At 38.7% G+C, this 24,262-nt stretch overlaps 2 long non-coding RNA genes across 2 annotated transcripts; both read right to left on the bottom strand.

Annotated features, from left to right (window-relative positions):
- Positions 1-4,491: 4,491 nt before the first annotated feature.
- On the bottom strand, positions 4,492-21,217 carry LOC116256362 (uncharacterized). The gene is made up of 4 exons (XR_004173096.2): positions 21,060-21,217; positions 19,750-19,859; positions 4,914-4,968; positions 4,492-4,810 (listed from the first exon to the last, which is right to left on the bottom strand). It is a non-coding gene; the product is annotated as an uncharacterized LOC116256362 (long non-coding RNA).
- Positions 14,597-16,694, bottom strand: LOC126410131 (uncharacterized). The gene is made up of 3 exons (XR_007573547.1): positions 15,808-16,694; positions 15,557-15,707; positions 14,597-15,289 (listed from the first exon to the last, which is right to left on the bottom strand). It is a non-coding gene; the product is annotated as an uncharacterized LOC126410131 (long non-coding RNA).
- Positions 21,218-24,262: the final 3,045 nt, after the last annotated feature.

The raw sequence follows: 24,262 nt of genomic DNA, 5'->3' as shown, positions 1-24,262 counted from the left end.
ATTAAGAGAATCTAACCCAATTTTGAAGTAGATAAAATGCATTGTACTTTGAGGTTTAGTATATTTTCAAACAACCCTTAAGAAGAACTCGGTTTGTCCATGGTCTCAAATTTATTGCTAGAACGTGTCAAGATATTGACATTAAAATCAAATCAAGATTTCAATTCCTAACTCGATGGCAAGTTTGATTTATAGGATATTTGGCTAGAGGGAAAATGAAAGCTTTGGATTTTACAGTTGGACTCTTCTAAGTCCAAAAAAAAGAAAATCTAAAGAATGGGTACCAAGACAGCACTGAATAGAGTTCATGTCTGCAAATGTACTAACCAAATTTGCCCTAATTAAGAGACTATTTAATAAGAAGAAACATGTGTTTTTGAATTATATGGTGTGAAAATGCTACGCTTTTTTTGCGCGATTATGGATATTATTTTGTAACCAAACAATCAAAGCTTAGCTATAATCATTCTATATTTTCTGAAACAATAAGCCGCGTTCTTTTTTTTCCTTTAGTTGAAGGAGAAAGAGAAATTGGGGATGTTGAGCGCTGGGTCCGAGATGCAGACTCCGTTGAAGCACGCTTGGAGACTGAGAATTGTTTGTTTGACCGGATCGAACCGGTTGACCAGGTCAGGCTCGGGCAGCACTTCCTTGTTCCCTCTTCGATCAAACTCGCTTAGACCCTAAAATTTTGACCAAAACGATGGTCAGTAGTCCACATACTCTGTCGCTGAGTAAAATTTCCTCTATGCCCAAGATCTCCTAAACAAACTGCTGAGATGCCATTCCCTTTCTCAGGACCGAACAACAGATTACCAAATTCTCAAGTTGGTTTATTATTTTCTTTTATTTTTCTATAATCGGTTTAATTTGGTGCAAACAGATAAGGCAGTAATTTTTTTTTTGAAAAAGTTGAGATTGCCAATTTGCCATAGTGCCATCACATGATTGTTTTGAAAGGGAATGGCAAACGTGTAATATCTTCAAATAAGTGGCTCCTTTTATACAGAGCAGGTTCTTTCTGGAAGGAAAGCAGTGGCAGAAGTGAAATACTCTGAGGTTGAAAGGGCAATACTCTGAGGTTGAAAAGGCCTTTGGGTGCAGCCAAATCCTTCCAAGAAGTAGGGTAGAGAAAACGTCGGCGTTCCCGTTCAGAGAAGAAGCTCTCTACCCTATTTCAAGACTCACTACGACCAGAGATCAAGGTCTCTACCCTACGCTTCTCTCTCGTTCACTCTGCGTTGACGGTCATGGCTACGAGAGGAAAGAAGCCCATGTGCAAATAATATTCATTTCGCATCAATGTTGTCGAACTTCTAGAATGGATATATTTCAATTTTCAAAATGTGAACATAAAGGAATCATCCTCGACATCTTAGGTAATAATTTGAGAAGAATTGGACTGGTTTCTATTGCGCGACATCATTTGAGATGTCATTTGATTTGAGGTTCCATAGTAAAAAAGAGTGGACTGAGTCATAAAAGAATGATTCAAGTATGTGCATGGTCAGCCCAGGAAGATGACTATTATAATGCTGATGATTATGTACATATGTAATAACTTCATAGTGGCGATCTAAAAACTATTGGTGAGCCCCAACAGGAGGAGGAACAAAATAAGAACACTCTAGTAGACTGCCTCACACTTAGAATTGATGAAAAGAATAAGGACTTGTGGTCTAATTGATGAAAAGAAGGTCAGTAGCATCATTGTAATTGCATCATTAGGTTGTTTATGGGTTTAATTTAGTTTTATGTTTCCATGATAAGTAGTTTTATGTAAAAGAAGAGGGCACCTGTTTAAGTGGTCTTAATTGCATATAGATACAAGCTTGGTAGTAGAGAACAAGTCATACTAAGCAATTCTGTTTGTACCCTTGTTAAGCTGGTTTTCCCTAGAGCTGAAAAAACAAGAAAGTAGCAATTCTGATTTACGGATTGAGATTCTGAAAGAAAGTTGAGAAGTGGTGCAATGGGAAGGTCTAAAGTCTAAACTCGCACAGCGTGATATAGAGTTGCAGAAACGAGGAGCCCACTATGACTATGAGAAAAAAAAAAAAGAAGCTTGAGGAGGATATTCACATGTTTCAGATTCTATTTCAGATTCAGATCCCAATCTAAATTGCAACGGATATTCACATGTTTCATTTGCATGTTCCAAATCTAGTTCTTTGGGTTTTCCAAATGCTTCGATCGAATATCTAGATATCAAATCAAATACATTGACATATCTACATATCAATTTCCTAACCAAGTTGATAGACACAAGGCCAAACCGAACGAGAGGGCCTTGGTTCCTGTCTTTAATGGACTGTTTTTTAAAGCCTGTATGGCTTGTAGTGGAAGGTGGTAGGGAGTTTCATTAAGGCCCTTCTTGCACACAAAACCTTTTTTTGTTTTTGTCTACCCACCAAAACATAAAAGCTATGTTTTTTAAACTCATTTAAACAATCATTTTTACAAAACCAAGTTTTCTAAAAAATCATTTTGTCAAGGAATTGCCCAAACGGTACCTAAAGCTTTTAAGCGAAGTAAATTGAACTCTTGTTTGCCTGAACGATAAATACGCATGACATGTCTCAACCATTTGTGAGTGCCTTGTACTGAAAATGTTACATGTGATTAAGTCTTTTCCTTTAAGTGTATTTTTGAAAGGCTAAGTAAGTGACATTTAAAAATTCAAATATGTAGTAGAATTCATTTTTTCTTTTTCAATTTGAAACAAATTGATGGAAATGCCTCTAATGACTACATATACGAACAACTACAATCAATCAATTCACATGCGTAGGAAAGCTCGGGTTTCCATGTGAAGATCATGACCAAGTTCATCTCAAATGATCATTTGTGAAAAAGCTTGGGAGTAAGATTCGCACCAACACGACCTGCCGTCTATGTCGGCATTAAAATCTCCAGTCAAAGAATGAACACCTACTAGGGCGGTATTGGGCCCGCCCTGTTCGATTTAGAGTTAGAATTTCCAGTTAGAGTAGACATCAACGAGGAGCACTAAATTCTAGAACAAGTATAAAGGGCAATATATGTCACAATTTTTGTGGACTATCTATTTCCTTGTATATATAAGCCAAAGTTTGGGTGTATCTCTTAGAAATTATTGTTTGATTACCTCTTATCCTAGGCTCATGCATCGGACTTGGCATTGTTTTTTGAAGTGAAAAAATCTAAACCAAGAACGTATTAGGTCCAATATCGTACTAAAAATTTGTCGAGAATTTTATTTTACAGAGGGTACGCCTCCACGTTTTATTAAATTTTACAGAGGGTAGGCCTCCACGTTTTATTAAGACAGATGACATCAGCATGAACAATAAAAAAATCAAGAACAGACAGCTGAATTGTGTACCCGGCTTCATCAATGATGGTGGCAGTTTGGAAGAGGACCTACACCTACCCATTAGAAATTAACGATGCGCGTGAAGAGTACCCGTTGAGTGTACCAGTAAAGCTTAATGGCAAGTTGAGTGAATGGGTTCGGTGCCGGTGAGCTGACGACTACTTTAGTGCCCAGCGCCAAGTAGCAGACTAGTCCGCTAACATCTATCAGAGCCATTACATCACTCTGCAACTACTTACAACAATACATGGCGCCTCCTCTCTACAATGCTAATGAGTTAACCAGCAATGGAATCTACTCAGGCAGCCGACGATTGTGGTGTCACCTCAAAGGTTACCACTTGCTTCCACCTCCTGGGAAGACAAGTTGGTTTTTCCTCGCTTTCTACTTTACAAAAAGGAATTACATAACAAAGTAGAAAGGAGGGTGAGTAAGAGGTTTTAGGGTCTTGTTTTCCAAATTAGAGCTTGGTTGTTTATAATTTACAGAAATTACTAAATATATTAATTTCCTGAGGTTTGTATCCGATTGATATTATTTGTTCTCAAAATCATTAAAGTCTGCAACTGATCATATGTGAAAATGGCACTATGTATATAAGGCACTTACGTGAGAATATTTGCTCAAAAAGTCCGAACTTCCTTTCATATGTAGAGAGAGGGGGAGAACACAAAATGTACTTGTCTTACACGGAAGTGCTAAGGAAAGGCGAGGGACGAAGAACGATGTAATTAAACTCCTCTCAATCCAAATTCAAAAGAAACCAGCGAAACTAGAGGTGGAGGATCACCAGTATACATGTACAACGATGACAATTTTCACCGGTATAGATTCCTTGGCATATCTATACCGGTGGAGGGCTCACCGCTATAGCTGCTTCTCCCGGCGGTTACTATCACCGGAAGAGGCCACCTATAGCGGCGCATATCTTCATCGCTAGACCTGTATACAGGCGACAAAAATCACCGCCGGAGGAATGTATACCGGTGAATCTATCACCGCTATAGACTGCAATACCGGCGCCAACATCACCGGTGAAGGTTGACCGCAAGTAATATGTTCCGACCCACGCAATACGAATACCTCATTTCGTCAATCCAAACCCAACGCGATAAATCGGCCAGCGACGGATCGACTTGCTTAATTCTCTTTTTTAGTTTTACCATATATCCATAAGACCTTATTAACATGATCTTCAACCTGCAACTTAGCACGTAGTTGCAGGATCATTTTTCGCGGAATTTTTTTTGAAAAATAAAATTCGACCATCTCAAAGCTTCCAAACAGTGGAGCCTAAAAGCTAAAAATGCATCACTGAAAAAACTCTGAATTAATGCTACAAATATGATGGAACCCAAGCTGGTTGGTGGATATTGCAGGTGGTGACCGCATTGACAGGAAGAAGTGCAGACTATTGCTTCGAGTGTGTGGGCCTTGCCTCTCTCGCTTGCTGGCCTGTATAAAGACAAGCAAGCTGAAATCAACACTATCTCTCCTTTTGCTAATTTATCAACATGTAAGCATCAGTTTCCGAAGAACAGAGGAGCTTCCTACTTACCATGCACAACCAAAGTAAACAGACATGTTAGGCACGCCAATAAAAAAAAAAATTCCTGCATCAATGTAATCCAGAATCAGATCAAGCTTTAGAACATCTCAATGAAAGAAATTCTAGTCATATATACATATCTATATATCTATCTATCTATCTATCTATCTATATATATATATATATATATATTAAGGAATAACATATATTAAATGTAATCCCTAGATAGTGCCTGGCCTGCATAGGTTGACCCATCTTTTGCCACTTCACTCTCTCCCCCTCCCCTGTCTACAAAATACTTCTTTTTGCTTTTTGGTTGCCAAATGGACACACTGCGGTAACTATTCTATCACTAGAAAATGAGAGAGTGATCTAGTAGGGAAAACAATCATTTATGACATTAAAAATTCTTCTTTGATGGTTTCTGTGAAGATAAATGAAACACCGTTAGATGGTAAAGATTAAGGGACATGTTATTTTATTGATATTGGATCTGGTTACATCAACCAGACATTGGGAACTCAAGAGATGCATAGCAAAACCAAGAGGTGCTTGGGTGGTTGTTTGGCAATAATTGCCTCAAGATAATCTTTGACAAGAATCTTATGTGCAGAAAATATACATTATACATGCTTCCTTCAATAGCTTCATATTAAGTTTCCCCATTTTGTTTTGATCCCAATGTCTGTGCGGTTCTTGAATAACTTTCTAAAACCCTATGGAGCAAGGAGAGTTAGGTGCAGCAAAACTATTATTTGGTTCTTCTTTTTGTAACATAAAGTGTTGAAGCAAATGGATCTAACAACCCCAAGGCATTACTTCGTCAAAAGAAATAATCTGGAAGCATTGAAGCAGATATATAAGAAGGTGTTAGATTGGTTTAAACACACACTCTGAATATAATTAGTCGGTTCTAGCTCCAACAATCAGATCTTTTTTTTGTTTGAAATCAACATATTTTATCCATTTCATTATAAGCAGATATATAAAACAGGTATTTGAATTTCGAACCCTAAACAAACCAAGATTCTGCACGCAAAATTGACAGTTCATACCAACTATTGACTGGAAATGTACAAATCTAGACAACAGGCACAGTGAGCACCAATATGGATAACTTGGACATGCAAATTAGTTACATGAATCCCAAAGTGTCATACCAACAAATCGATAAATTTTTTATATGCCCATATGCAAAAAATATTATTCAATCATTGACAAGGGACATACATTTGAAAAATTTCCTTTTTGGGCCTACATTTTGCCTGCAACCTGAAAAACATTTTGTAATTTTTAATAAGTGTCACACCTACTCATTCCCTTGCTAGTCATTATTGAATATTATACAGGCAGCTGCGGTAATCACAGTGTCAAGCTGCCGAAAGTAATAAAATAAGGACACATTTTCCCTCTCCTAATGGTTAAATGGTACTCAACTTAGCTACCAGACAGCTATATGAATGGAAAATCCCCATAAGTTGCCGACACAATATAGAGCAATTGTAAGCATGGAAAACCGACGGCCAAAAGACAATTGTAACAACTACCCCTGCTCTCAGTAATAGTTTCCATACACATAAAACCGTCATTGGAGTATCTTTTTGGCATTTTTGTAAAGCAAAATACAGTCACTACTCTTTTAAAGGTATTGATTTCAAAGGTTTCATGTGTACAAGGTTGTTGGAGAGGAGTAAAGAACTTGGGCCTTGTCATTGTCCCAGATCATAATCATTAGGTCCAAAAATAAAGAACTTGGAAGGAAATTTTAGAAAAATGTGGACCAGTTTGGGCCTTTAGGATCTAAAATGTAAGAAAATATTGCATTTAAATATATGCCCCTCTTTGCATTTACGAGCAGGTTGAAAATTGTGCATAGTGTCACTTTTAGCAAAGCAAGCTTAAACATCGGAAAATATTGGCCTAAAGGTCAGGTTTAGTGAAACAACGGGCAATAATTGTGGAAAAAATTGTTGGATGAGGGGATGAGACTACGGGGATGGACAGATTTTAGAACTCCGCCTGAAACATGAAACTTTTCAAGAGCAAAAGGCAAGTAGTATATCAAATGGATCACAACTTCCTTTAGCAAAATTCCTGAGAATTTCAACTTGAGCTTTGTAAGTGCAGGTATTTGTGTGCAGAAGAGATGTTCAGCTCCGATATAGTTGAGAAGTCCCTACCTCTTGGTGATAATATAAGGCACCAAGGCCTAAAAAACTCACAGGTCTGACCATAGCTTGGTCAGACTCAATTTGACCAAGCTGAGCTTGCACAAACATAAAAATTAGAAAAATACAATTACAAAAAGAATAAAAATGCTTACATATATTACTAATATAGTCAAATGTATATATATGTAAGACTACGGTTATATACGCACTTGTGCATATAGCTTGATGGATCATACACATACACATATAAATTGCATATACACAAGTGTTTGCGATAATACACAAAGAACCTTCTAATAGCTAATGCCCCCACATACCATTTGTCCATTTTCTGCATTTAGATGTTTTTTTCACCATAAACCTATTACCATTATCTCCTAACTTTTTTGAAACCACAAAAAAAAAAGCCCTAAACAAAACCTTTAGTGTGCAACTCAACCAACCACAAGGTTGAGCGACAAGCATCCAACAGTAGGCTGGAATGACCAACAATACCTGAAGCACTTGAATGTGACACCCCAACTATAACCACAGCCGTCTAACATTACTTAGAAGGCTAAAAAGTTACAACATAAGATCAACACATTAATGGATCACTAAAGGTAATCACATACGAGAATATATGCATGCCCTTGTGTATCTCTCTCTTCCGTAAATGCCCATAGGAATAGCAATGCAACCTAAATGAACCCTAACTCTACCAAATTCCAATATAAATCTATTCTTTTCTGAAATATCACAGACTCTCCAGCCAAAAACTTAAATTAGATGAATACTGAAATACGATTTCTGCATCCTAATCATACATGCGAAAGGCCTAAGACAAGTCAAAGGATTGACCCCTCACGAGACCTGATATCACCTTTGCGGTGAATGTTTTGAGCCAATTCATGCATGCGCCAACCGATGCACATCTGAAGGCTGTGGACAGAGTGCTATGCTACCTGAAGAAAAATCCTGGTAAGGGACTCCTGTATGTGAAACAAGAGACTGTGGAAATCGAGGGCTATTCTGATGCGGATTGGGCAGATTGTGGTGATACCAGACGATCCACTACAGGGTACTGTGTCTACTTGGGAGGAAACCTTGTTGTATGGAGGAGCAAGAGACAGGATGTTTGCTCTAGATCCAGTGCAGAGGCAGAATATAGGGCAGTTGCTATGGGAGTGTCAGAGTTATTGTGGTTGAAGATATTGTTGACTGACATTGGAATAGAGATTGAAGGACCTATGAAGATGTATTGTGATAACAAGTCTGCAATCAACTTAGCCAACAACCCTGTTCTTCACGACAGAACAAAACATGTTGAAATTGATCGTCACTTCATTCGGGAAAGGATTGATGCGAAAGAGTTGATCTTACCTTACATGAAGTCTGAAGACCAAACTGCTGATGTTCTGACGAAAGCTCTTCCTTCAGCTTCATTTGAGAGGAATGTATCCAAGTTGGGCATGTTTGATATGTATGCCCAACTTGAGGGGGAGTGTTGATAGATTGTGGGTTTCGGGTCCGGATCCATACCCGACCCGTCTTGTAGCCCGTTTTGGGCTCTACTTAAGTCATGTAACCCTAATCCTTAAGTGTTAATGATAATCTTAAGAGAGAGAGAGTCTGGCTGCTAGTGGGCACCAACTCCTCCTCATTCGTGGTTTTTTCTCCCTCGTGTTGAGGGTTTTCCACGTTACATCGTGATCATTGTTTCTCTTCGTCTTCTTCTTGTTCGTATTTCTACAATTCCCATTCTTAGCATCATGGAATCGCTTTGTGATCATGATGCTTCACACCAGAAGGACATGGAAGAATACCTCGTCAATTGGGATTTAAATCCATTGAGGCATATTAAACTATATGAATTTGGATAGCATCTCTTCCTGATGATGACTATTATGTACTTGTTACTTACCTTTGCTAATTAATCATCTTATTCACCAGCATTTTCATGTTCACATCGGTGTGTGCATGCATGGTTGAATGTGCGATGAGTGCTTCAGAATTCACACATTCGAACCTCTGTACAAAGCAAGAAGAAAAAGGATTGGATTCACCAATTTCCTAGTAAGCAGTGTGCCCAAGGACAGGGGCCGGTCTGTGGTTCCTTTTTCAAAGTTGGGCTAACATTTATCTCTTGGATGTAAGTGAAATTTGGATGTAAATTAAATTAAAGCTACCAGATTATGCCAAGAGACTATCGCGGAATCGAACTCTCAACCTCCATCAGCTGGTTTTAAGTCGACTCAGTTATTTAATTGGTGTCTAAGTATCAGTGTGCAAACATACCTTGTGCCTTCCATCCAACCAGGGAAATGGTCATAATAAGTGCTGCTTTCAATTACTGTATGCTGGGTGTATGATCAAGACTAGTATATCCCCTCTTTTTTCTCCAATCAACATCTATCCCATGGTGAGTGTTAGGCCAGCAAACTTTGCTCTGTGACAAATGTACATGAAGATTAATTCACAAACTACCTTAAAAGCCTAGTTGCTTCTGTATGTATATACAATAGCAGTTACTGCTGTAACTTTTGTACCTTTGACAGCTAAGTTGTTTCATGGCATATCTCTCGGCCTTCATCGATCCGAAGTTACTCCAATCTCTTGGTAATGAACTGCAACTCAATCCTATGTATAGACTCTATCTTCTAGCAAGTGTTTAACCAACTCAACAACCAGTTTTGGTTGCTGGCAACATATGCTTTCAACCACAACAAACATTATGCATTAAACCACAACAAACATAAAAGAAAAGACATTATTTCATGTTCAGTACATCAACAACACATTCCTGAGGATGCCTTCAAGGCTTCAACCAACTCAACAACCTCCTTTGGTTGTATAAAGTATTTTGCTTTTTGTAGAAAAGTTGTCGTTGAATGGTGAATGGCATTAGAGGCTCTTGGTTCGCCAATCACACCAGGCATGGGCAAGCAACCTAGTTCAGGAAAACCTATGTCACACGGATACGGCAGAATGGTTCAAGTACCGGCGTCGACACGCCGACACGGGGATCCCGACACGGCGATACGGCTGGATACGTTTTGGATCGGGTCTGGGTCAGACCCGATCCAAACCACTTTTATAACCGATTTTTTAACCCATTTTGTTTTACGCATTAACACTTACCCTCGATCGTCGACCTTCCTTTACCCTCGACGGCTTCCGCGGCAGGCTGGCAGCACAGTTCGGCAATGGCGGGCGACGGCGACGACCTCCGGCGACTTCCGGTGGCGTCCGGCGGCAGCCGGCGACAGACAGGTAAGTGTTTCTTTTGTCTATTATTTTCGATATTAGAAGTTAGGGTTTCAACTTTTATTTGGGGATTTTTTAGATTGGGTATTTCTTACCGATTTTGGGATGTTTTCAGTTTAGAATCATATTCTTCAATGCTATGTGTGATGTTTTATTCCACTGTTTCATAAATTTTATGTTCATTATACGTTTTTTCCATCTTTTTTTTATGTTTAATGTATATTGGGCATTTCTTGCCGATTTGGGGATGTTTTGGTTTGAAGATTGGACGGTTTAGAATCATATTTTTCATCTTATGTGCGATGTTTTATTTCACTGTTTCATAAATTTTATGTTCATTATACGTTTTCTCCATCTTTTTATCATTTTTATTTTTTTTGAATTTAATATTCGCCGTGTCCGCGTATCCTAAAATTTTGAAACTTGCCGTATCCCCGTACCCGTACCCACAGGATACCCGTACCCGTATCCGTGTGACATAGAGGAAAACCCATAATGTTAGGATCAAGTTCACCAATTCATGCAATAGTGCCCAACCTCTGCATAAAATGCTTGCCATATCAAGTGTTAGGAAAGTCTTGGGAAAAAAAGTATCACTGTTCACCTTCCAGTTCATGATCATGGGCCTTACCAGCAGCAACGACATTTGGTTAAGAACATAAAAAAATTCAAAACCAATAACAAATCTAAAAACAAGCTTTCCAAGACATTCTGAAATAAGCATTAGCTGTGTCATTTTCACGCCTAAAGAACCTACATTCTGATATAATTTTGGTCCAACCTCAACCCACCTTCTCCTCCAATGTAGGAAAAACATCTCGGTTATGGAAAGGAGAAGAACTAGATTAAAAGCAATAGCCTCAATCGATGGGGAGCATGCCGAACAGCCAGCCTTAAATGAGTGACACAACATAAATAGCATCAATGAGAAAAGATTCAATAATATCATAATTTTTCCCCAATGCAGGACATTGTCCTGATTTATGGATAAACAAACACATACTAGTTAAAATATCCATAACTCTCGACTAACATGACACAAGAAGAAACAAGAAAGAACTGAATAATAAGCTGGTCCAAATCTATGAAGGACCCAGCTGTCGAAGCAAAGGCATGGGTGGGTAGTTGATGATGATGAAGAATAATTCCACCCCATTTTGCAAAACCATGTATTTCAAGCCAAGACAAATATTAGATGAAGCCAAGAACAAAACTCACGCAACTTCAAAGGATATAACTTTTCAAAAATGTCAGAGTTCAAAATTGACCGGTTCTTTTGAAAACAGATAAGAGACCTTCCATGACAGCCTCAACCCTAAGTTTGGGTTATGTCATTGAAATGCAGTTTGAAGGCATTTGAACGGGTTGAGGAGACTCAATTAAGGTGCAATAATGGGTCAGGTTTCCAAATGATCTGCCTCTCCCAAGACAGAGGAAAAGATGGACAATTTGTCACATTCAGCATAAGTGGACTAGGTTTGAGGACTAGGTTTGAGGAGTTCCATGACTTCATCTATTCCATGAACGGGACTAGTAGTTTGTTAATGAAATGGCAAACACCTTTCAAGACCAAAGGGAATTGGTTAGTTCCTCTTATGCCTAAAAAACCTCGAAACATAACAAGAGATGTCAAGCTTTTACTTTGAAATAGTTCAAAATTATCAATTTAACTCATAAGCTTGAGTGCTCGTGTTGTGCAAACAATATGTCATTCATTTACCCATACTACCATACAAGCATTAGGATTCATTTCGCATCAATGTTGTCGAACCTCTAGAAGGGACATCTTTCAATTTTCGAAATCTGAATATAAAAGAATCATCCTCGACGTCTTAGGTAATAAAGGAGCAGATATTGACCCCAAAATCACACATCTACGAAAGATTGTCACATTCAATTCCTGCAAGTTTAGCTTTCATGTCTTTCATCTCTTGGCAGGCACCTTTTGTTTTTTCTTTTTTTCTTTTTCTTTCTTTTGCATTCAGCTTTTTGCCTTTTTGATTTCTTTTCCTTTGATTTTTTTTTTTTTCAGGCCGACCTTCACCTTTGAGGGAATACCTCACCACCTCAAAGGCTACTACGAAGCTCCACCGCTTTGGTAGTTATGTGTAGCTTTGTCACGTGTCCAACCCGCTTCACCTTACGAGTTTTCGACAAGCCAAAGGTTCGTAAGTCATTATCTTCGCGAAATAGACATAAATCAGCTTTATGCCTACCCGGTACTCATGATTACAGACTTAGAGGAACAACTACACAAGCCTCGAGCCCATCTCTCAACCCTCATTTTGCTACCTGCCAAGATCTTACAGAGCATTGTGGCTTCTCTCACAGTATATTTCACGTTAAATCCTTGTAAATGTTTGACCTTCCTTGTGCATATAGCTTGATGGATCATACACATACACATATAAATTGCATATACACAAGTGTTTGCGATAATACACAAAGAACCTTCTAATAGCTAATGCCCCCACATACCTTTTAGATGTTTTTTTCACCATAAACCTATTACCATTATCTCCTAACTTTTTTGAAACCACAAAAAAAAAGCCCTAAACAAAACCTTTAGTGTGCAACTCAACCAACCACAAGGTTGAGCGACAAGCATCCAACAGTAGGCTGGAATGACCAACAATACCTGAAGCACTTCCAACTATAACAACAGCCGTCTAACATTACTTAGAAGGCTAAAAAGTTACAACATAAGATCAACACATTAATTGATCACTAAAGGTAATCACATACGAGAATATATGCATGCCCTTGTGTATCTCTCTTCCGTAAATGCCCATAGGAATAGCAATGCAACCTAAATGAACCCTAACTCTACCAAATTCCAATATAAATCTATTCTTTTCTGAAATATCACCGCCAAAAATTTAAATTAGATGAGTACTGAAATACGATTTCTGCATCCTAATCATACATGCGAAAGGCCTAAGACAAGTCAAAGGATTGACCGCTATCACTTTTTTGATGCATGGTAGAATCGAAGGTTAAGTCCTGCACTATGGTGTTGGAAGCATCTTAACTGTGGCATCATCAGAAAACCTTGAAAATTAAAACCCTTCAAGCAACCCCTCTCGGATGCATGACATTTTCTAAGTTTCAAACCTTTGAGGCTTCGATGCGCATCTCAGGGAATGACTGTTGCAGGTGACTCGCTGTCTGCCGACAACCAGTGGTAGATGGCGGCTGCCTGCAAATAACGAACAGAACCCAAGACCACAAATTTGAAGGCCCACCGAAAGTAATCAAGAAGCCGTGCTCAAGGGAAAGAGAGAGACATAGAGAAAGAGATACCGGACTTGGGGAAATTTGGGATCACACGGATCAACGTGGAGATCCTCTTGATGCGATCGTCGCCGCCCTCGATTTTCTCCATTGTGGACTAATAACATAAGTTGAGGCATTTAAAAAAAAACAACAGTGTACGTACATATGCACTGACATTTCATCAACCAATTTGAGGGCTACCGCGTTGAAGGGAAGAAACGAATGAAGAGACAAGAAGAGATAACATACGGCAAGAGGTGCGTCAGCGATGGTCGACGCAGAGCCTCAAAGAGAGAGAGAGAGAGAGAGACCAGGTTAGCATGCCTATTTCAAACGACGTCATATGAGAATGCTGTAAATCAGAGCTAAGGCCGACTCAGAAAGAGAAGTATTCATACATGTGAAGCAGAGGGGAGAGGGGAGGTGGGACGGAGACGGGTTGCATTGCAGGAGACGAAGAAGAATAGGAGAGACACAGGAGAAGAGTTGAGACGTTTCTTGGATAGGCATGGCAGAGGCGGTGAGAGTGGGCGACGGTTTTGTCGAGTTGGGGAAAGCAAATTCGCCGTTGCGACTTTTTGGCTTCCAGAATTTAACTTTCTTTATTCTCGTTATAAAACAGAAGCCATATGTTTATAGGATTATTGTGTTTTTCTTACATAGAGGATCAGTAAATTGGTGGATCTGTTGCTTAATATCCAAATAGTTAATTTGCATCAATAAGTGGCTCACATGCACATGCTCTGCAAAACTTTTAATAATAGCAGCAAACGGGCAATTAAATAACTGAGACAGAACCCCAAAAATGTAAAGATGCAAACAGAGGAAATGAGCGGTGACCTCAAAGCAAGAGAAATACATTTATACAGTGGCAGTGGCGGAACAATAAATTTTGGACTATGCCCCTCCAAAAATAAAATATCGCTCTAAAAAATATACGCATAGAGAGGGATATTTTATTTTTGGAGGGACATAGGTGAACATAGAAAATATACGCGTGCAGAACAGTTTAATCCAGCACTTCTTGTTCCACCACTGTTTAGGACCCTTTCCTTTGCAAAACCCACTTCCACATCCAAATGAGCTGGTCATGAGCTGAGAGTAGATTTAGAGCTCAAATATCAAGGAACCCTTCTCCTTATAATACTTCTGCATCCAAATGAGCCGATCAGATGATAGTAGATTCTGAGCTTTGAACTTTTCTCCTTGCAAAACCCACTTACATGACTTGTAAGATTTTTTGTCTGCTCTCAAAAACCTATCGTGGTCTTACAGAAGCATTTGTTCCTGTATCCATCTCCTTGGAACCGGATGTCCGAAAGCTTTGGCTCTTGTTGGTCTCAGATCTCAAAGCATTTCTAATATTCACAACCTCACCAAGCAACTGCTATGCTGCCTTGACATACTTGGAATACTTAGGGGGCAAGGCTGGGGGCAGCTTCCTCCAACTTAATTCCCATTCTTAGCATCATGGAATCGCTTTGTGATCATGATGCTTCACACCAGAAGGACATGGAAGAATACCTCGTCAATTGGGATTTAAATCCATTGAGGCATATTATCTCTCCCTGATGACGACTATTATGTACTTGTTACTTACCTTTGCTAATTAATCATCTTATTCACCACATCGGTGTGCGCATGCATGGTTGAATGTGCGATGAGTGCTTCAGAATTCACACATTCGAACCTCTGTACAAAGCAAGAAGAAAAAGGATTGGATTCACCAACTTCCTAGTAAGCAGTGTGCCCAAGGACAGGGGCCGGTCTGTGGTTCCTTTTTCAAATATGGGCTAACATTCATCTCTTGGATGTAAGTGAAATTTGGATGTAAATTAAATTAAAGCTACCAGATTATGCCAAGAGACTATCGCAGAATCGAACTCTCAACCTCCATCAGCTGGTTTTAAGTCGACTCAGTTTTTTAATTGGTGTCTAAGTATCAGTGTGCAAACATACCTTGTGCCTTCCATCCAACCAGGGAAATGGTCATAATAAGTGCTGCTTTCAATTACTGTATGTTGGGTGTATGATCAAGACTAGTATATCCCCTCTTTTTTCTCCAATCAACATCTATCCCAAGGTGAGTGTTAGGCCAGCAAACTTTGCTCTGTGACAAATGTACATGAAGATTAATTAACAAACTACCTTAAAGGCCTAGTTGCTTCTGTATGTATATACAACAGCAGTTACTGCTGTAACTTTTGTACCTTTGAAGCATACCTCTCGGCCTTCATCGATCCGAAGTTACTCCAATCTCTTGGTAATGAGTTGCAACTCAATCCTATGTATAGACTCTATCTTCTAGCAAGTGTTTAACCCATTGGAAATGCCGATATCAAACCAGTTTTGGTTGCTGGCAACATATGCTTTCAACCACAACAAACATTATGCATTAAACCACAACAAACATAAAAAGAAAAGACATTATTTCATGTTCAGTACATCAACAACACATTCCTGAGGATGCCTTCAACCAACTCAACAACCTCCTTTGGTTGTATAAAGTATTTTGCTTTTTGTAGAAAAGTTGTCGTTGAATGGTGAATGGCATTAGAGGCTCTTGGTTCGCCAATCACACCAGGCATGGGCAAGCAACCAAATTCAGGAAAACCCATAATGTTAGGATCAAGTTCACGAATTCATGCAATAGTGCCCAACCTCTGCATAAAATGCTTGCCATATCAAGTGTTAGGAAAGTCTTGGAAAAAAAAGTATCACTGTTCACCTTCCAGTTCATGATCATGGGCCTTACCAGCAGCAACGACATTTGGTTAAGAACATAAAAAAATTCAAGACCAATAACAAATCTAAAAACAAGCTTTCCAAGACATTCTGAAATAAGCATTAGTTGTGTCATTTTCACGCCTAAAGAACCTACATTCTGATATAGTTTTGGTCCAACCTCAGCCCACCTTCTCCTCCAATGTAGGAAAAACATCTCGGTTATGGAAAGGGGAAGAACTAGATTAAAAGCAATAGCCTCAATCGACGGGGAGCAGGCCGAACAGCCAGCCTTAAATGAGTGACACAACATAAATAGCATCAATGAGAAAAGATTCAATAATATCATAATTTTTCCCCAATGCAGGACATTGTCCTGATTTATGGATAAACAAACACATACTAGTTAAAATATCCAGAAACAAGAAAGAACTGAATAATAAGCTGGTCCAAATCTATGAAGGACCCAGCTGTCGAAGCAAAGGCATGGGTGGGTAGTTGATGATGATGAAGAATAATTCCACCCCATTTTGCAAAACCATGTATTTCAAGCCAAGACAAATATTAGATGAAGCCAAAAACAAAACTCATGCAACTTCAAAGGATGTAACTTTTCAAAAATGTCACAGTTCAAAATTGACCAGTTCTTTTGAAAACAGATAAGAGACCTTCCATGACAGCCACAACCCTAAGTTTGGGTTATGTCATTGAAAAGCAGTTTCAAGGCATTTCAACGGGTTGAGGAGACTCAATTAAGATGGAATAATGGGTCAGGATTCCAAATGATCTGTCTCTCCCAAGACAAAGGAAAAGATGGACAATTTATGTCTCTCGACTAACATGACACAAGAAGAAACAAGGAAGAACTGAATAATAAGCTGGTCCAAATCTATGAAGGACCCAGCTGTCGAAGCAAAGGCATGGGTGGGTAGTTGATGATGATGAAGAATAATTCCACCCCATTTTGCAAAACCATGTATTTCAAGCCAAGACAAATATTAGATGAAGCCAAAAACAAAACTCATGCAACTTCAAAGGATGTAACTTTTCAAAAATGTCACAGTTCAAAATTGACCGGTTCTTTTGAAAACAGATAAGAGACCTTCCATGACAGCCTCAACCCTAAGTTTGGGTTATGTCATTGAAAAGCAGTTTCAAGGCATTTCAACGGGTTGAGGAGACTCAATTAAGATGGAATAATGGGTCAGGTTTCCAAATGATCTGTCTCTCCCAAGACAAAGGAAAAGATGGACAATTTGTCACATTCAGCATAAGTGGACTAGGTTTGAGGAGTTCCATGACTTCATCTATTCCATGAACGGGACTAGTAATTTGTTAATGAAATGGCAAACACCTTTCAAGACCAAAGGGGATTGGTTAGTTCCTCTTATGCCTAAAAAACCTCGAAACATAACAAGAGATGTCAAGTTTTTACTTTGAAATAGTTCAAAATTATCAATTTAACTCATAAGCTTGAGTGCTCGTGTTGTGCAAACAATATGTCATTCATTTACCCATACTACCATACAAGCATTAGGATTCATTTCGCATCAATGTTGTCGAACCTCTAGAAGGGACATCTTTCAATTTTCTAAATGTGAACATAAAGGAATCATCCTCGACGTCTTAGGTAATAAAAAAAAGGAGCAGATATTGACCCCAAAATCACACATCTACGAAAGATTGCCACATTCAATTCCTGCAAGTTTAGCCTTCATGTCTTTCATCTCTTGGCAGGCACCTTTTGTTTTTGTTTTTTTTCTTTTTTTCTTTTTCTTTCTTTTGCATTCAGCTTTTTGCCTTTTTGATTTCTTTTCCTTTGATTTTTTTTTTTTTCAGGCCGACCTTCACCTTTGAGGGAATACCTCACCACCTCAAAGGCTACTACGAAGCTCCACCGCTTTGGTAGTTATGTGTAGCTTTGTCACGTGTCCAACCCGCTTCACCTTACGAGTTTTCGACGAGCCAAAGGTTCGTAAGTCATTATCTTCGCGAAATAGACATAAATCAGCTTTATGCCTACCCGGTACTCATGATTACTGACTTAGAGGAACAACTACACAAGCCCCGAGCCCATCTCTCAACCCTCATTTTGCTACCTGCCAAGATCTTACAGAGCATTGTGGCTTCTCTCACAGTATATTTCATGTTAAATCCTTGTAAATGTTTGAACACCGGAATCAATAGCATTTCCTAGGATTGACTTTCTCAGCTTCATAGGAGTTTTCCTTACTGTTCACATCTAGGATTTTTCAGCTTTCCCGTTCCATAGATTGACAACAAAAACTTGAAATTTTCTCCTACTCAAGAAGATACTAAGAGTAAAGCACAGACATATCGTTGTGAGAGAAGCCATTTTTAAAATGTTTTTAAAGAAAATTAAAAAAAAAAACTTTTAAAAAAGTTCTTGACATCAAATGGTATATCACAAGGAGGAATGAACTTTACTCCCTAAAGAGACGGGCAAATGCAAAACAAATGGGGTAGACTAGGAAGAAGAATGAACTTCACCAACTCTGCTATAAAAATATGATATTCTACATAAAAGGGTGGTTTAAGGGTGACGAGTTCTCATAAATGTATAAATAATAGGTCATCAACTGATTGAAAGTTTTGCAAGAGGTTTAGGTTAAGCTCTTCTCTTTCCTTGAACAAACCCTAGGATAAACCAATCCTATAAAGCGGCTTTTGTAAAATCATTAGAGAAATGATAACGACAACAACAGGATTGGACACTGTTAGACTTTGATGTAAGGTTGTCTGCAGAAGCGAAAGTAAAAAAGTGTTCGGACTTCGGATATAGAACAAAGGCAGACTTTTCGATTTCTGACGGGTTCATAAATCTGGGTTAAAAGACATGATATTGTAAAGAGATGATACCAAAACTAAGGATTTTTTATTCTACAGAAGTAGAGGATTTTAGAAAACCAGAATTCAGAATTTTTTGAACTTTGGTATTTGTTTTGTATTTTTTTTATTCTGCCCAGTTTCTGTACAAAGTAGAACAAAATTCTCAAAAACAATGTTTCCTAATTAAACTATCAAAGATAGTAAAAAATCACACAAAATTCAGAAAACTATATTCGCATGTAAGAAAATCAAAACACAAAATGCTTGCACCCAAGAAGAAGATACAACACTCATGCACACAGGGCAAGAATAGTAAGAAAATGTAAAGTACATTAGCAAAGAAATCAAACAATTGTCATTCTATATAATTTATAGAAAACAGATTTCCTCTTCAAAGAACAAAGCACCTCACTTCTTGTAATGGACCATGAACCTTCATCACATTCCCAAAGTTTGCTATGACAATTAATTGGGGCAGCATTAAGGGGAAACTTTTTTTGACAATAAGACTGTCTTAGACAAGTGCAATCCACCAATGAAGAAGGAAAGGAAGAAGAAAAGGAAAAAAAAATGCATACCAGACAGCGACTGCTAAAGCCTGTCTACAACAATGTGCTGCCTCATTGAGCCTTCCCTTTCCCACGACAAATTTGACCAGCCATCACCAAAATTAGGTCACAAGTCATAACTGCAAATACAAGAAAAGCACAATTATAGGAAAGATCTAAAGATGAGCCTCAAATTCTTCCCTAATATCTTCAACATGGCTTGTAGACTCATCCCACTCCAAACTTTGGAAAAGATTACTCTTCCGGTGTGAGGAGCTGTGTGTTAGTTCTCCTGTTGGGGTCACGTGTTTGATGGTTTACTGCTGTATAGCTTTTGTACACTCATTGTATGTCTAGAGTGTAATTCTACCTCAGCTCTATTCGTATGTTTGTGTATAGCTTCAATTTTTGTTCAATAAAATGGTCAAGAAAGGCCCCTACTCCCTGCAGGTTTGCATTGCAAAAGTTTAAAGGAAGGCTTTGGCATGTCTCAACTGCTTTTGGAAAAGCAGCAAAGTTTGCTCCGCAAACTCAGATATTTAGCATGGTCAAAACTAACTCAAAATTAGAGGCAGTTCTATATAGAATAGGGTTTTGGAACTATATAAGTTTGCATGCTATGTTAATTCAGAGAAATAAAACATCCACTATGATGCAAATCACCTAAACGAAGGATTCTTATCAGAGTGTTTCTTGCGTTGTTCCTGGATACTTATTTTTGTCCCGTTTTGTGTCAATTGGATGATGTCTCTGATTCAAACAAAGAAACCAACAGTTGCCGAACACAAAACAGAGCAAAGTACAAGATATACATGTTTCAATTTAAGATTCTACATTACAGTTGACGAAGGCTAAAAAAGGATTCACAAGCTTTGACCAGAAAAGGGGGAGGAAGTCATAGAAGCTATACACAAGATCCTCGAACCCTCAAGCTTCACACAACACACACACAGAGAGAGAGAGAGAGAGAGAACTTAGATATTGTTTGGGAACGGTAAAGTTTTTATTATTTGCAAATACAATTTGAAGCAAAAGCCAATAATGTCATTAATCCTAGGCAATGGACAGGCCCAATATAACTAAACAGATAAAAGTATTTAGCAACCAACAAAGAAGAACAACAACGCATGAAAGTCCGATATTCATATATAACATCCATGCTGTAAGCAGGTCCTTTTGCAAACTTATGATCCAATTAAACAAGTTTTCAAACATAAAGCAGATCTAAAACAACCTTCCCTATCTTGAAAAGGCGAAGACGACAACTAGGGCTGCGATTTGGGGAAACACAGGCTGTTTGGAAATAAAACGAGAAAGAAAGAGGCAAGCCTGCGCCTCACCTCGACAGAGACGTGGAAGAGGAGTTGATGCAGACGTGCGATACGAGAATGGGCAGCTGCATGCGGAGAGCTTCTGCAAGAGGAGGAAGACGGCTTCTCCACGGACAAGGACGAAAAACAGAAATTATGCCCCAACGGGCAGAAAGTTTGTCCATGCTCCTGAATTTTAGAAAAGAAGAAGGAAAGAGGCGGGTAGGGCTCGATAAACCTCCCCTCACCAAAATTTCAAAATCGACCTAATATTATGTAGTGTTTCAAAAACACACTTTAGTTTAAAATTTCATAAACTGCCTTTTTGAAAACTTGTGGGCGTGACAAGGAGACTCACCGTCCAGGTCGGCGGTGTTCGGGGCAAAGTTATAAATATTCGAATGTGAATGTCAAAATCAGATTCACACCAATGGAAATGCCAACGGATAATTATTTATACTTGATCGGATATTTATGAAATATCTATATACGAATCCAAATCTAGATCCGATCAGTTGTTTTTTAAATCCAAATTGGATCTGATTTCTTAGTCAGGTATTAATTTTTTTTTGGTACCCCGATTTTTTTGAAATGGTTGGATCGAATATCTCATCAAATCAAATATATTGACATCCCTAAGTATCAATTTCCTTTCCTACCCAAACTAAACAAAAGGGCCTTGGTTTTTATCTTTAATAGACTGTTTTTAAAGCCTACGGGGCTTCGGGTAGAAGATGGTATGGAGTTTTACTTTAGAACCAAGGCCCTTCTTGCACACAAAACCTTTTTTTGTTTTTGTCTACCCATCAAAACATAAAAGCTATGTTTTTAAAACTCATTTAAACAATCATTTTTACAAAACCAAGTTTTCTAAAAAATCATTTTGTCAAGGAATTGCCCAAACGCTACCTAAAGCTTTTAAGCGAAGTAAATTGAACTCTTGTTTGCCTGAACAATAATACGCATGACATGTCTCAACCATTTGTGAGTGCCTTGTACTGATGTGATTAAGTCTTTTCCTTTTAAGTGTATTTTTTGAAAGGCTAAGTAAGTGAGATTTAAAAATTCAAATATGTAGTACAATTCATTTTTTCTTTTTCAATTTGAAACAAATTGATGGAAATGCCTCTAATGACTACATATATGAAGAACTACAATCAATCAATTCACATGCGTAGGAAAGCTCGGGTTTCCATGTGAAGATCATGATCAAGTTCATCTCAAATGATCATTCGTGAAAAGCTTGGGAGAAAGATTCGCACCAACACGACTGCCGTCTATGTCGGCACCAAAATCTCCAGTCAAAGCATGAACACCTACTAGGGCGGTATTGGGCCCGCCCTGTTCGATTTAGAGTTAGAATTTCCAGTTAGAGTAGATATCACGAGGAGCACTAAATTCTAGAACAAGTATAAAGGGCAATATATGTCATATCGTACTAAAAATTTGTCAAGAATTTTATTTTACAGAGGGTAGGCCTCCACGTTTTATTAAGACAGATGACATCAGCACGAAGTATAAAAAAAATCAAGAACAGACGGCGGAATTGTATACCCGGCTTCATCAATGATGGTGGCAGTTTGGAAGAGGACCTACACCTACCCATTAGAAATTAACGTGTGCGTGAAGAGTACCCGTTGATTGCGTGTACCAGTAAGCTTAATGGCAAGTTGAGTGAAGGGTTCGGTGTCGGTGAGCTGACGACTACTTTAGTGCCCAGCACCAAGTAGCAGACTAGTCCGCTAACATCTATCAAAGCCATTACATCACTCTGCAACTACTTACAACAATACATGGCGCCTCCTCTCTACAATGCTAATGAGTTAACCAGCAATGGAATCTACTCAGGCAGCCGACGATTGTGGTGTCGGCCTCAAAGGTTACCACTTGCTTCCACCTCCTGGGAAGACAAGTTGGTTTTTCCTCGCTTTCTACTTTACAAAAAGGATTACATAACAAGTAGAAAGGAGGGTGAGTAAGAGGTTTTAGGGTCTTGTTTTCCAAATTGGAGCTTGGTTGTTTATAATTTACAGAAATACTAAATATATTAATTTCCTGAGGTTTGTATCCGATTGATATTATTTGTTCTCAAATCATTAAAGTCTGCAACTGATCATATGTGAAATGGCACTATGTATATAAGGCACTTACGTGAGAATATTGCTCAAAAGTCCGACTTCCTTTCATATGTAGAGAGAGGAGGAGAACACAATACTTGTCTTACACGGAAGTGCTAAGGAAAGGGGAGGGACGAAGAACACTCCTCTCCAATCCAAATTCTAAAGAAAGCAGCAAACTAGAGGTGGAGGATCACCAGTATCATGTACACGATGACAATTTTCACCGGTATAGATTCATTGGCATATCTATACCGGTGGAAGGCTCACCGCTATAGCTGCTTCTCCGGCGGTAACTATCACCGGAAGAGGACACCTATAGCGGCGCATATCTTCATCGCTAGACCTGTATACAGGCGACGAAATCACCGCCGGAGGAATGTTACCGGTGAATTTATCACCGTATAGATGCATACCGGCCATCAACTCACCGGAGAACGTTGACCGCAAGTAATTTGTTCCGACCCACGCATACGATTCCTCATTTCGTCATCCAACCCAACGCGATAAATCGGCCAGCGACGGATCGACTTGCTTAATTCTCTTTTTTAGTTTTACCATAACCTTATTAACATGATTTTCAACCTGCAACTTAGCACGTAGTTGCAGGATCATTTTTCGGGGAATTTTTTTTGAAAATAAATTCGACCATCTCAAAGCTTCCAAACAGTGGAGCCTAAAGCTAAAATGCATCACTGAAAAACTCTGAATTAATGCTACATATGATGGAACCCAAGCTGGTTGGTGGTATTGCAGGTGGTGACAGAATTGACAGGAAGAAGTGCAGACTATTGCTTCGAGTTGTGTCCCTTGCCTCTCTCGCTTGCTGGCCTGTATAAAGACAAGCAAGCTGAAATCAACACTATCTCTCCTTTTGCTAATTTATCAACATGTAAGCATCAGTTTCCGAAGAACAGAGGCGTCCTACTTACCATGCACAACCAAGGTAAACAGACATGTTAGGCACGCCAATAAAAAAAAAATTCCTGCATCAATGTAATCCAGAATCAGATCAAACTTTAGAACATCTCAATGAAAGAAATTCTAGTCATATATACATATCTATATATCTATCTATCTATCTATATATATATTAATTAAGGAATAACAGATATT

This window comes from Nymphaea colorata, chromosome 6 (genome assembly GCF_008831285.2).
Source record: "Nymphaea colorata isolate Beijing-Zhang1983 chromosome 6, ASM883128v2, whole genome shotgun sequence".
NCBI lineage: Eukaryota > Viridiplantae > Streptophyta > Magnoliopsida > Nymphaeales > Nymphaeaceae > Nymphaea > Nymphaea colorata.
This window is presented reverse-complemented; position numbering and strand designations above follow the sequence as displayed.